The sequence below is a fragment of the Chrysochloris asiatica genome, unplaced genomic scaffold (genome assembly GCF_000296735.1).
Source record: "Chrysochloris asiatica unplaced genomic scaffold, ChrAsi1.0 scaffold00034, whole genome shotgun sequence".
NCBI lineage: Eukaryota > Metazoa > Chordata > Mammalia > Afrosoricida > Chrysochloridae > Chrysochloris > Chrysochloris asiatica.
In genome coordinates, this window is record NW_006408552.1 from 13,785,252 (window position 1) to 13,800,217 (window position 14,966).

General features: G+C 41.2%; 1 pseudogene; it reads right to left on the reverse strand.

Annotated features, from left to right (window-relative positions):
* Positions 1-13,042: 13,042 nt before the first annotated feature.
* Positions 13,043-13,950, reverse strand: LOC102827238 (annotated as a pseudogene).
* Between the last annotated feature and the right edge of the window lie 1,016 nt (positions 13,951-14,966).

Here is a 14,966-nt window from a genome sequence, read left to right on the forward strand (position 1 = left end):
GCTCTGGTAGCATAGTGGTTACGAATTGGGCTGCGAACCCGCAAGGTCAGCAGTTTGAAATTACCAGCTGCTCCGCGGGAGGAAGATGAGGCTTTCTGCTCCTGTAAAGATTTACAGCCTCAGAAACGCTGTACAGGGTCGCTATGGGTAGGAACCAACTTGAAGGCACTTAACAACAACAATAGCTGGAGAAGGACACCATGCTTGGTAGAGGGTCAGTAAAAAAGAGAAAGACCCCCAACAAGATGGATTGACACAGTGGCGGCAACAATGGGCTCAAACATAGTGATGATGGTGAGGAGGGTGCAGGACCGGGCAGTGTTTTATTCTGTTGTACATGGAGTTGCTAAAAGTTGACACCTAAGAACTCCAAAACTGGTACAGGTGGTCAGGTGCTTGGTACACAGTTCAACTCAGTTTACCCAGTTCTTGTTTGTCAACTGATGCTTTCCGCTTTGCCCTAAGAAGAGTAGATACTACCTAACAGACATTGCAGAACCCCTCTCTGAGCTCTGGGGACGGTGTCTCATTTGACCAGATGACTCCATGGGAGAAAGATAAAACTGTCTGCTTCCATAAAGATTTACCATCTCAGGAACCCTACTGTGTCCTTGGCGGCAGTCAGTTGGGTGTGTTTTGGGTTAGATAAATAGCTGTCATCCCGGAAACTCCGACTGATCTGACCACACATGGAGAACTCAGCGTTGTTGGATCCTGTGTTATCCAATCAAGTCCATCACAGTGGTTACTGTTCTCGTCCATCTCACCAAGAGTCTCCCAGGTCCTTACGGACCCTCTACTTCACCACACATGACATCCTTCTCCAACAACTGATGCCTTCTGATCACATATCCAAAGTAACCAAGTCTGACAATGTTCTTTTATGATCCATAGGGTTTTCACTGGCTAATTTTTCTAAAGTAGATCATCAGGTCTTTATTCCTAATCTGTCTTAGACTAGAAGTTCCTCTGAAACCTGTCCACCATGGGAGACCCTGCTGGTATTTGAAATACCCATGGCAAAGCTTCACAGCAACATGCAAGTCACCACAGCACAGGAACTGAAAAAAAAAATGGAGTGTAGTCTCAATGTTACCTGGTATTAACATCTCCTGGTGTGGAGCTGCAGGATAAGCACTGTACCACCAGGTTGGTTTGAACCACAAGGTCAGTGGTTCAAACTTACCAGCTGCTCCTTGGAAACTTTATATAGGGTTGCTATGAGTTAGAACCAACTAGATGGCACTTAACAACAACATTAACATCTCTTCTTAATGAGTGGGTATTGGTGTGATGCTGTAGGATAAGCACTGGACTGCTAACCACAGGTTAGCAGTTCAAACCCACCAGCCACTTCTTGTAAACCCTATACAGTGTCACTAGAAGTCAGAACTAACTCAATGACACAATAACAACAACTTAGTGATAAGGTTTCCTCTTTGCTTCTAGGAGATCGATTCTCTACCTGACACTACCTGACACTACACAGGTTAGAAATTTTGCTTTGGAGAAAGCTTTATAAAAGCTTCCAGGTAAGTTGGATAAGATGCTTTCCTTCTCTCTAGTCCTCTGCCCACCACTTCCTTGAAACCTGCAGTCTGTTCCTTCCACCCAGAGCATTCTTCTGCCCCAGACTCCACTTCCCCTTACTTCCTCTGAGATCTCTATAGCAATCAAGGACACCTCTCTACCTCCCTGCCCCTCCCCCTGCTAAAACATTATCTCTTGATCAGCACTAAATGCTGGGTGGGCAACTCAACTGAAACTAACAACAACAATGTAAATGTTGGCCTCCCTGGGTTGTGGTAAGTGGTTAATGAGCTCAGCTACAAACCAAAAAGTTGGAGGTTCAGAATCTACCCAGAGGTGCTCTGGAAGAAAGGTCTGGCAATCTACTTCTGAGAAACCAGCCACTGAAAACCTTATGGAGCACAGTTCTACTCTGACACAGATAGGGTTGTCGTGAGTCAGGGTCAATAAGCAAATAGTTATTACTTTACTGCGTATTGTAGATGCTGCTTTGTTTGGAACCAATTCCCCTTTCTCTCGCCAATCACCCACCCTTACCAACACCATAAAAACATATTGGAATTTCCACTGGTGCTCTGATCACATCTATGCCTCTTACTCATCTTTTCTTTTTGTCATGCACACTCTCAATGGAAAATGGATGAATGAGTGAAAGAGTAAACTGCTGAGAGGCAGGATGGCCCATATACAGATGTATACTCATTACTTATTTTCATAACTTGTTTATTACCTAGAGAACATTTAAAACATTTTACCAGATTTCAGAAAGAATCTTTTAGGGATTCCTGACATGACACTTGTAACTTTAATGAAAAGGTATTATGTATTTACCAGGGATTCCTGGTGGTCCAGTGGTTAAAGCACTTGACTGCTAACTAGCGAAAAGTTGGTGATTTGAACCTACCAGCCACTCCGAGTGAGAAACATGAGGCAGTTGGCTTCCATAAAGGTTACAGGGTAGGAAACCCTATGGGGCAGTTCTACTCTGTACTGTAGAGTCGCTATGGGAGTCCTTGGTGTGGCAATGTGGGGTAATGCACTGGACTGCAAGATTGGTTTGAACCTCAAGGTCAGTGGTTTAGGCTCACAAGCCACTCTTTGGAAACCGTATACAGGGATGCTATGAAACAGAACCAACTCAATGACACTTAGTAACAAAAACAATAGGGTCCCTATGAGTTGGAATGAACTTGACAGCAACAGGTTTGGTATGAACTCACACTGTTATGTCCAGAATGAATCACTTCAGAATCAAGTTCAATCAAGCCACAGTCTAATTTGGAGACTCATGTTTTCTGTTCAATGATGAGCCAGCACTCCCCATTCAAAGCCTTCTTTTGTCAAGTTTGATTGTATTCTTTTAGTCCCACAAATTATCTATTTATTGCTTATTGCTACTTTGTTTCATCGATTGTGATGAGGTTCACTGTAACAATTTATATCAATAAATTGGTATTGCTAGCACATAGAGACCATGGATTTGTAATCAGTCATTCTTTTGAACTCTGCTTTGTTTTTCTATTGATTATACTGATTCTCTTTGTCTTTTAACCCCCAAATAAGAGCCATACTGAATCAGTATTGTGATAACAGGCATTCTAGTATTGTTCCTGAATAGATACAAATTGTTTTAAATCTAAGATGTTGTATCTTTCTTTGTATGTTCAGCCAACCACCTAGGTTTTTGTTTCTCAGTTGTTTCTCCTCCCTCATTTGAAACCTTGGCTCCTTTACTACTTAAGTCACTGGAAAACTTTGCTCCTTGTATTCATCTTCTAACTTCCTGTCTCTCCCTTGTGTCCATAGGAAAGCTGTAGTTTCTGGTTCCGTTTTATATTTTATCCTTACAGCTCTTGTCATCTGGTGTCCCCAGTGCCAGTGGTGCCAGCATTAAGAGCCCAGGTATTAGCCAAAAGGTTGGAAGTTTGCACCCATCCAAAAGCACCTCAGAAAATATGCCTGATGAGCTGCTTGGGAACCCTATGGCCCTGTCTACTTTGCACACATGGGGTCACAATTAACAACTCTTGTGATCACTCTCAATTTCAGCATCCGTATAGAGGACAACAGACTACAACAAAACAGTGTTTAGTTACCTTTTTGTCCAAAAGACATGGCAATAATGAAGTTAGTGTTTGAAAAACCAAGAAATTGTAATTGGTGCTTTTTGAGTAACTCTTTAAAGACACCGATAACTATGCTTCTCCTATTTCTCACATACAACATCACTTAAATATCATCACTTATTTATGAGCAAAAGGAGCTCTGGCAGCATAGTGGTTATGAATCAGGCTGCGAGCCTCAAGGTCAGCAGTTAGAAACAACCAGCTGTTCCACAGAAGAAAGATGAGGCTTTCTGCTGCCGTAAAGACTTACAGCCTCAGAAACCCTATACAGGGTTTCAGATGCTATGAGTCACTATGAGTCAGAACCAACTCCACGGCACATAACAACATATATCATGTCCAAACAAAAAAATGATTTGAAAAAAAATAATAAAATACTCATAAGAGTGATCTCAATGAAAATGGCAGTGTGGAGACCTTCAGGAATAATCTTTCTATAGAAACACTGAGAAAATTGGCCAAAACAGCCAGAATTATCTGAAGAGCAACACTGAAAGACAGTTAAGGGTTTATAACAACTAACTAAATGCTTAATCTGAAGAAGGCTCTGTCAACAGGGTAGAATTTTATTAACTTTTCCACTATAAATGTGGTTCCATTATATTTCTATTGGATGGTTATGGTCATGGTGGTGGTGTGCCCTGGAATTAGTTCCGACTCAGTGATCCCGTGTGGGGCTTCAGAGGCTGTAAATCTTTATGGCACAGATAGCCTCATCTTTCTCCCTATGTGCACCTGGTATGTTGTTGTTGTTATGTGCCGTGGAGTCAGTTCTTGCTGGGGACAGCATACGCAGAACCTGGGTTGATCAGGGGCAGCCCCATTGAACCACCTCTGAATATAATTATTTTAATCCAGATGCTCTTCTTCCTCCTGAAAGTATATAGGAATATTAAGAACAATGTAGCATTTTAGGTATAGATAAATGAAGCCTGGTGCCTGAGATCTTGCTCACAAACAAAAGTTTGCAAAGTGTACAGAGACAGCTTGGCTCCTTTCAGGAACCTTGCTTTATGTTATGTATCCTTAAGAAACCGCACCTTGCTACTCTAGTCATTTAAGCCTAAAAGTTAATATATAACAGCTTGATTGAACCTTTTTTTTCTGTAAAAATAAAAATGTTAGATTGTTAAGAAAAACTATGAAAATATCTTAAAAGTTGTTCCTGTGAATCATTATGTCCTGTTTTGAATGATTAATCACATTTCAGTTCCTTCCCTATCCTGTCTTAATCACATCCTCCCTTTGTGACATTCTCCCTGAGTGAATTACATCATTCCTTTGTAACAAATCCCTCCCTAAAAAAGAGAATAAAAGACTGAGGTAGAATAAGTTCTACAGGCAATGCTGTGCAATGCTAGGCAAAATGTTTGCAGATCTGTCTACCTGCCAGCTTTCATCATATCTGTGTGTCTATCTTTTTTGTATATATTTCATCTCTCTCTTTCTCTATCACTTTCGCCACCAGATCTCCCTTCTTCGTGACACCCACACTTCCTTGTCGATGCGGGACCCCGACATAGATCTCCCTTCTTTGTGACACCCACAGTTTCTTGTTGAGGCAGGACCCCGACATAGGACCTCGACAAGTTCTGACTCATAGCGACCCTGTACAGGGTTTCCAAGGCTATACATTTTTACAGCAGCAGAAAACCTCATCTTTCTTCCGTGGAACAGCCAGCAGTTTCAAACTGCTGACCATGAGATTAGCAGCCCAATTCATAACCACTACGCTACCAGAGCTCTTTGCACCTGGTATGTTGTTATGTGCCATGGAGTCGTTTCCGACTCATAGCGACCCTGTACAAGGTTTCTGAGGCTATAAATCTTTACGGGAGCAGAAAGCCTCATCTTTCTCCCGCAGAACAGCTGGCAGTTTTGAACAACTGACCGTGAGATTAACAGCCCAATTCGTAACCACTACACTACCAGAGCTCCTTTGCACCTGGTATAGCACTGCTAAAAGCAGCTGCTGTCGAGTTGACTCTAACTTTACGGCACCTCCATGTGTGTCAGAGTAGAACTGTGCTCCATAATGCTTTTGATGACTGATTTTTTTTAAGACATAGATCACCAGACCTTTCTTCTGAGGTGCCTTTGAGTAGATGAACCTCCAACCATGTGGTTAGCTGCTGAATGTTGTAATTGGTTGCCAGGTTAACTGTTGACAAAGATTCCTGACCTCAGGTTAATTGAGAACATCTTCAAAGACCCTATTTGCAAACAAGGTCATATTCGCAATTACCAGAGATTAGGATCTCAACAACTTGTTTTTTGTGTGTGTTCAGTTCAATCTCTAATAACTCTCTTTTTTGGTGCCACAGTTAACTCATCTGAGGTGGTGGCAGTTGTGTGCCGTCCATTTGGTTCCAACTCATAGTGACCCTATATAGGATTTACACCCTGTGAGGCTGTAAATCTTTACTGGAAGAGAAAGCCTCATCTTTATCCCTTGAAGCATCTGACTGACTCAAACAGCTGACCTCGCTGTTATCAGGCCAAGGTGTAACCCTCAACACCACCAGGGATCCTTTAAATGAGCTACAGAACCTGGAAGAGTTCTGGCATAGTGTTGTGGGATAATGCACTGGACCGGAAAGTCAGTTTGAAACGCAAGGTTGGAGGTTCAAATCCACCAGCTGTTCCTTGGAAACCCTATACAGGGCCGCTATCAGTCACAACCAACTTGTTTGACACTTAACAACAACATAGAAAATGGAAATGCTTATAGTACCTACTTCATATAGAAACTTCTAGAATCAAATGAGTTAACAAATGTAAACTCTTTATAACCAAACTTTCTCCCATCAAGTAGATTTTGACTCAGTGATGTAGTATAAGGTTTCTGAGACTGTGAATCTTTACAGGAGCAGAAAGCCTCCTTCTCTTCCTCCTACAGAGTCACTGGTGGGCTTGAGCTGCCGACCTTGCAGTTAGTATTCTAGTGCTTATCCTGCAGCACCATCAAGACTCCTTAATCTGTCTACAACTCTAGAACTCTTACCAGTTATTAACGTGTTCTCTTGGCAATTCTGTTGGTTTCCACTATGTTCCTGGAAGTCATGATTCTACTTATCCAACATGATGGGCGTTCCTCAGATCAGAGAAACTCTGAGATGGTGGTCAAAGAGTCTTTCCTTTCGCACTTTAGTTCTCTAGTGGTGCCAGAACGCAAATAACACCAGTGGATGGCTTTAACCAACAGAAATTCATTATACCACAGTTTAGGAGGCTAAATTCAGGGCGCCACCTCTAGGGGAAGCCTTCTTCTCGGTGTTGGCTTTGAAGAAAGATCCTTGTCTCTTTTAGCATCTGTAGGTCTGGCATTCCATAGAACTCTCCAAGTGCCTTGGCAGCAATCTTCCCCTGGGTCTACAAGATTCTCAGAGCAGGGACCTTGGATTCAAAAGACATGCTCCTCTCACAGTTCTTTCTGCTTGGTGGTAGGAGACCAACCTCTCTCTGCTCCCTTCTCTCTCTCTTTTGATCTCGTGTCTGATAAAAGGTGTTGCATGAGAGTACCTTACATATAAAGGTATTCCATCCCACAAGAACTCTTTAAAGTGTTCAAAAGCAAAGATGTAAGTTTCAGAACTAAGGTGCACCTAACCCAAGCCATGGTATTTTCAATAGCCATGTATGCATGTGAAAGTTGGACAATGAATAAGGAAGACTGTAGAAGAATAGATGAGTTATGGTGTTGGAGAATAGTATTAAATGTACCATGGACTTCCAGAAGAACAAACAACTCTGTGTTGGAATAAGTACAGCCAGAATGACCATTCCTTAGAAGCCAGGATGGTGAGACTTTGTCTCTTGTATTTCAGACATGTTACCAGGAGGGACCAGTCCCTGAAGAAGACCACCAATGAGATGGATTTTAAGGATGGTGCAGTGTTTTCATTCAGTTGTGCACAGGGTTGCTATGAGTGTGAACCGACTTGATGGCACCTAACAACAACAATAACAAAAATCCCACCCTTAATCCTTTTACAGCTGATTGATCACATCCTAGAGGATCATTACATAACTGCCACATTACATCACTACATAGCTGCCTAGCACTGAGACACATGGTCCAATCAAGTTGACTCCTATTTGGGAGAACATAATTCAACACCACCACTCGTCTGTGGGTTTGTTGTACTGTGGTACCTTGTGTGTTGCTGTGATTCTGGAAGTTATGCCATGGGTATTTTGAACACCAGCAGGGTCACCTTTATAGGTTTCAGATGAACATCCAGACGAAGTCAGACAAGAAAGAAGAAAAGATGAACTCTTTCCAAATATTTCATCACTGAAAACCTTATAAATAGCAGTGGAGCACTGTTGGCTATGGTATGGGAAGATAAGCCCCTCAAGTTGGAAGGCATTCAAAATGCGACTAGGGAAGAGCTGCCTCCTCAAAATAGAGTTGACTGTGATGACACGAATGGAGTAAAGCCCTTGGGACCTTCATTTGCTGATAGAGCACAACTCAAAATAAAGACAAACAGCTGTAAACATCCATTAATAATAGAAAAATGGAATGTACAAAGTATGAATCTAGGAAAATTGGAAATTGTCAAAACTGAAATGGAACACATAAACATTGACATCCTAGACATTAGTGAGCTGAAATGGACTGGTATTGTAGCCATTTTCAATCTGACAATCACATGGTTTACTATGCCAAGAATGACAAATTGAAGAGGAATGGCATCACATTCATCATCAAAAAGAACATATCAAGATTAGTCGTGAAGTACAAGCTGTCAGTGATAGGATAATATCCATACGCCTACAAGGTAGACCAAAGAATACCACCATTATCCAAATTTATGCCCCAACCACTAAAGCCAGTGATGATAGAATTGAAAAATTCTACACCTTCTGCAGTCTGAAATTGATCAAACATGCAATCAAGATGTATTGATAATTACTCCATATTTCCTAGCCTCACAGTCAGACCTGATGGCAATTATTCACTATTGTACCAAAAGAGTCCTATCCCCATTTCCTTTCGCCAGCCTGGTACCAATGGATTGGAAATCATTCAGTGGTGATTCTACCTTCCTCCACCCCATCTGGAACCAGGCTTCCTCTTGAACGCTTGTAAGCCAGTCACTTCTTGCCTTTATAGGTCACCAGGAATTAATGGAATACAAGTTGAAGTCTTTCAAGAAAGTGAGGCAGCACAGGAGGCACTCACTCATCTATGCCAAGAAATTTGGAAGACAACTATCTGGCCAACTGTCTGGGAGAGATCCATATTTTTGTCCCTTCCAAAGAGAGGTGACCCAAAAGAATGTGGAAATATTCAGATAATATCATTGATATCCCATGTGAGTAAAGTTTTACTAAAAGTAATACAAAAATGGCTGCAAACATACATTGACAGAGAACTTCCAGAGGTTCAAGCTGGTTTCGGAAGAGGATGTGGAACATTATTGCTGATGTCAGATGGATCTTGGCTGAACACAGAGAATACCAACCAGAAAGATGTTTACTTGTGCTTTATTGACTATGCAAAGGATTTTTATTGTGTGGACCATGACAAGCTATGGACAAATTGAGAAGAAGTATGAGTATTCCGGAACACTTAATTGTGCTCATGAGGAACCTGTATATAGACCAAGAGGCAGTAGTTCAAACAGAACAAGGGAACACTGAATGGTTTAAAATTAGGAAAATTGTGTGCTGGGGTTGTATTCAATCTGTGTGCTGAGCAAATAATCCAAGAAGCTGGATTATATGAAGAAAAATGTGGGATCAAGATTAGAGGAAGATTTATTAACAACCTGTGATATACAGATGATACAACCTTGCTTGCTGAAAGTGAAGAGGACTTAAAATACTGATGAAGATCAAAGACCACAGCCTTTGGTATGGGTTACATCTCAATGTAAAGAAAACAAAAATCCTCACCACTGGACCAATAAACAACATTCATATCAATGGAGAAAAGGTTGAAGTTGTCAAAAACTTCATTCTGCTTGGATTAACCATCAACATTCATGGAAGCAGCAGTCAAATCAAATGACAAATCTACTGCACAAGACCTTCTTAAAGTGTTGAAGAGCAAACATGTTAGATTGAGGGCTAAAGTATGCCTGACCCATGCTATGGTATTCTCAATAACCTCATATGCATGCAAAAGTTGGACAGTGAATAAGGAAGACCATAGAAGAGTTTATGCATTTGAATATGGTGTTAGAGGAGAATATTCAAAGTACCACGGACTGCCAAAAGAACAAACAAATCTGTATTGGAAGAAGAATAGCTAGAGTTCTCCTTGGAGGCCAGGATGGCCAAACGTTGTCTCTCATACTTCAGACATATTATCAGGAAGGACCAGTCACTGGAGAAGGGTATCACATTTGGTAAAGTGGAGGATCAGAAAAAAGGAGGAAGACCCCCAATGAGATGGATTGGCACAGTAGCAGCAGTGATGGGCTCAGGTGTAGTAGCAACGATTGTTGGCCCAGGACTGGGCAATGTTTCGTTCTGTTGTGCATAGGGTCTGCTATGAGTCGGTACTGACTCGATGGCACCCTAATAAAAACAACAAGTCAGCTCTGTGTTGAGACATTGTTCTGAGAAAGTGGTAATTTACCTCCTTCAGGTACACATCAGGGAACACTAGACATTAGCTCTTGGTTCTCCTCTCCTTTTTTTCTATCTTTCTCGCTCCAAAGTCTCTCCTTTGAGTTGTTCTAGTCCACATTTCACCTGGCTCATTGCATTCCCCCCTCAGGGCTCAGCCTCAATATGCCATCTTTTCTTATGAGATGCTAGTGTGTTGATTTCAACAGGCTTTACTGTTGTGCTCATCTTTTAATCAGCTGTGTCTTCTGGAAAGCTTTCAAATGGATCTCAGACAATTGCTCTTGCTCACAAATAGACATAAGAGAGACTTCAAAAAGTTTGTGAGAAAATAGAATAATGAAAAGATAATCTGCAAATGAAGTTCCCTCTCTCAGGCATCTACCCCCTCCACAGTCATTACCCACTCTTCCCTTCTGGAATATTGTTACTAATATCTTCATTGTTTAACTTCTTTTCTTTACTCATCCTCTGCTGTTGTTGTTAGTTGTTGTCTAGCCAAGTTAGACTCTTAGAAATCCCTGTAGAGGCGCCCCACAGAGTATTCTAGAATGTATTCCCAATTGGGTTGGAACCGACTCGACGGCACTTAACAACAACAACTCTTTATGGAAACAGGTTGCCAGGTCTTTCTTCTCCTGCAGAGCCGTGGGGTGAGTTAGAACCACCAACCTTTCAAGCTCTTTAACTGTTAAGTCACCACAGCTTCCTCCACCCTCCATAATTTACTGAAAGGTCACTGAGGGTGGAAACTGTTTGAGTCTAAGCATTTTTTGCACCTTGCTTTCTAGGGAAGATACTTGATGGATATGTGCTGAGTGAATGTAAGTAAACACTGTTTTAGGGGAAAAGAGCTATAGACAACTAAGTGTTCACTCCATTAATGACTGGTTTTATGACCCAGATGAACATTCAAAACAGTTGAGTAAGTTCCAGAAGGAATTCTTTTAGCAGTAACTGCATTGCAAATGTAAACAGAGTTTTAATTTTCATGTTGTAAGCACTTTATTAAGTTCTGAAGCTGTCTCTTTGGGATAGATTACATTATACTTAAAATCTTACAAACAGGTATGTCTCTCTTAAGAAATTCTTCTTTATCAGGGGACATATAGGTCAATTGTGAAAACACAGTCACAAAGACAGTGATCTATATCTTACTATGGAGAGTAGTGACTAGGGCCTAAAAAGGTTGGGAGTGGTCATCTGAGATGCAACTATTGGTCTTTTCCCATCTGGAGCAAAGAAGAGCGAAGACAACCAAAGACTCCAGGAAATAATTAGTCTAAAGGGCTAATAGACCACAGGAACCACAGCCTCCATTAGCCTGAGACCAGAAGAACTAGATGGTGCCTGGTCACCGCTACCGATCACAATAGAAGGTCCTGGGCAGAGAGGGAGGGGGAGAAAAAAAAGAAAGAGAGAACCAAATTCAAAATCATCAAAAAGAGCAGACTTACTGGTTTAATAGAGACTGGTAGAACCAATGAAAGTATGGCCTTTATATACCTTGGAACTGAACCCAACCCCAGGTATCAACAAAACAATCAAACCCTGTATAGGGTTTCCAAGGATCAGCTGGTGGGTTTGAACCGCCCACCTTGTGATTCAAACCAACCTTGCAGGTCAGTGCATTACCCTGAAGCGCCACACCAGGACTCCAATCAAACAACAGATGGGCCTATAAAGTGAATTGTACCACCAGGCAGGAAAGTACTCAGAACAATCAGCGGTTCATGACCAAAAGGGCAGCATTTGTCCAAAAACAAAGCTCAGAAGACAGGAAGGGGCAGGAAAGAAGTTAATGAAAACTGGAACCCAGGGAGGCAGTGGAAAGAAGGCTGCTACATTGAAGCAAAATATGTATAAATGGAAAACGAATTTACTCTGTAAAAGTTCACACAAACTACAATTTAAATTTTTTAAAAAAGTAAAGATAGTCTTTCTTTATATCCAATCCTGAGTTTTAAGTCCTGCACGTTTTTCAAGTGTATTACTTATTACTTAATACTTTGTTTTAGGCCTTGTGATTAAGGTGATTTTATTTAATTTTCTAATGAGATACTTCTAATACATTGATTTCAACTGATTTGTATATTCATCTTTCAGTTGTTGTCTTACTGAAAATGTTTAAATAGGCCCCATGTGCTTTCATTTTTACAAATAAACATAGAATATGCAATTGAAGACAATTTTGCTTCTAATATGATAGGAATGAAGTCCTGGTGTGGCGCTGTGGGCTAATGCGCTAGACTGCAAAGTCATTTGAACCTCAAGGTTAGGAATACTTTTTTTTATGGTGGTGATGGTAGGAAGAACATACTTGCAGAACCTCATTGGATCATCATTACAATAGCATGCCTTCTTGTCTTGTTTGTGAACTGGCCAGGAAGGCATTTCCTTTTAGTTAAGTCTGGGAAGTGATCTTTGTCTTTATTGGCTCAACCAGCCAGGTAGATCTATACCTCGCAGAATTTCATGCAAAATTTTCTATTTTCCTTTGAAATCTCACATTTATTGGACCAAGCTACCTACCAAATATTCTCTTCAGCCTTCACTTTTTCTTTTCTTTTTTCACTTTTTGAAATAGATTCACTTATTTATTGACGATCTAAAGCAAAAATTTCAATCTCTAATAATATAGCATTAAAAGGCACAAGAGCTAGACAGTTGGACACTACAAAGTTATGGCCTTTAGGTATATTTGATTTAAAAATTATCTTCTAAAAGCAATAATCAAGAGGCATATATTTACTCTCAATCACTCTTGTCTTAAGAGGCTTATCCTGTTTGAGAACTATCTTCTATTTCATTGATTCCTTTTTTGGGGTCTTCTCATGAGTTAAGATGTGAGCTCTCAAGTTAGTTAACTGAATAAACTTCTCGTTGCAACCTTGAAAGGGGCACCAAAAAACGTTTCTCCCCAGTGTGGATTTGTACATGCGTACGTAAATTGAAGTCCAGGGAAAAGCACTTTCCACACCCTTCAAATATGCGTTGGTACAGCTTCTCTCCAGTGTGAATGAGAAAATGGCATTTTAATTTTGACTCCTCTGAGAAAGCTTTCCCACATTCTACACATACATGGTCTCAGGGACTGTGACCTAAGAGATGCTTTCTCAAGGCGGATATATCCCTAAACTTTCTTGCGCATCCACTCTGAGGACAGGCAATTGTTTCTGGATCATATTCTTTATTCGTTCTAGACTTCTTCCTAGTAAATTCTGACAGCTGTTTGTTGTTGTTGTTAAGTGCTGTTGAGTTGATTTCGACCCATAGCGACCCTGTATGGGGTTTCCAAGGAGCAGCTGGTGAGCTTGAACCACCGACCTTGCAGTTCAAACGACTTTGCAGTCTGATGCATTAGCCCACAGCGCCACACTGTTAAGTCAATACCAGGTAGTCTTCCAGGAGGAAGCTTTCTTGCTGATCCTGTGCTCAGAATAATACTCCAAGGGATTCTCTCTGTCAACCTGTGAGGAAGATTTTGTTTTGCCCCCCTTACCATATAGTCTGAAGAACATTCAAGTAGTGGTTTATCCACAAGAACCTGTTGAGCAAGCTCTTGCTCTGACTCTTCTTTCAGATATTTCAAAGATTTAAAAAGTAAGTCCCCTTCTAGGACTGGTTCAAAAAATTCACCACTTATTGCGCATTCTAAGTAACAGCCAGGTAAAGACTCCTCTCTAAACAACCTGAAGGCTAGTCTCATAGTACACATTAGCATCATGTAAGGCCCGTGGTGTATTACCAGCTTTCTTTGCCTTCCACACTTGGTGCTGCTTAACTTGGCTTGGCTTACTCCTAATATGGACCTTTTCACCCATTCCTATACGGCAACTCTTCCTTGGTCTTCTCTTCAGTTGCTGGTCCATGTTGTTATACCTGCTTGCTCCTTGGTGATTTATACCAGGATCTATCAATCACTTCCTAGGTAGTTGTGTTCTGGCTAAGTGGTCTTCAGCAAGCACCCACGCTAGCACAAGTGCTCTGGTACTCCTTTGTTTCTTTCCGCCAAAATGCAAAGGTGAAGAAGCCAGCCTTCGCTTTTGCTTTTGTTGTTGGTGTCATTTAAGTGCCGTCAAGTTGGTTCCAACTCACAGCACATATTTCATAAAATCCCAGGGCAAAGGAGTTTGAAGAAAGGAAATAAACTGTGTTTTGTCATTGCTAATATCCTGGGATCCTTATCATACCTGCTATTGGTCTGAAAAGCAAGCAAACAATTCTACTTCACCCTCAAGGTGACTGAAAATATCATAGCGAAATTAGTCAGCTGCACCTTAGTCCTCAAAGTAACATCTTTGCTTCTGAACTGACTCCATGGCACTTAACAACAACATGAGTTGGTTCTGACACATAGCAATCTTGTACAGGACTTCCAAGAAGCAGCTGGTGGATTTGAACCACCGATCTTGCAGTTAGCAGTCTAGTGTTTATCCTACAGCACCACATCAGGAGACAGAAAGAGATAATGATGGTTATGTTGTTGTTATTGTTAGATGCCATCGAGTCAGTACCGACTCATAGTGACCCTATGCACAACAGAACTTAACACTGCCCAGTCCTGGGCCAACCTCACAATTGTTGACACGCTTGAGCCCATTGATGCTGCCACTTTTCCAATCCATCTCTTTGGGGGTCTTCCTCTTTTTCTCTGACACCCTCCACCTTACCAAACATGATATCCCTCTCCAGTAACTGGTCTCTCCTGACAATAAGAGATGA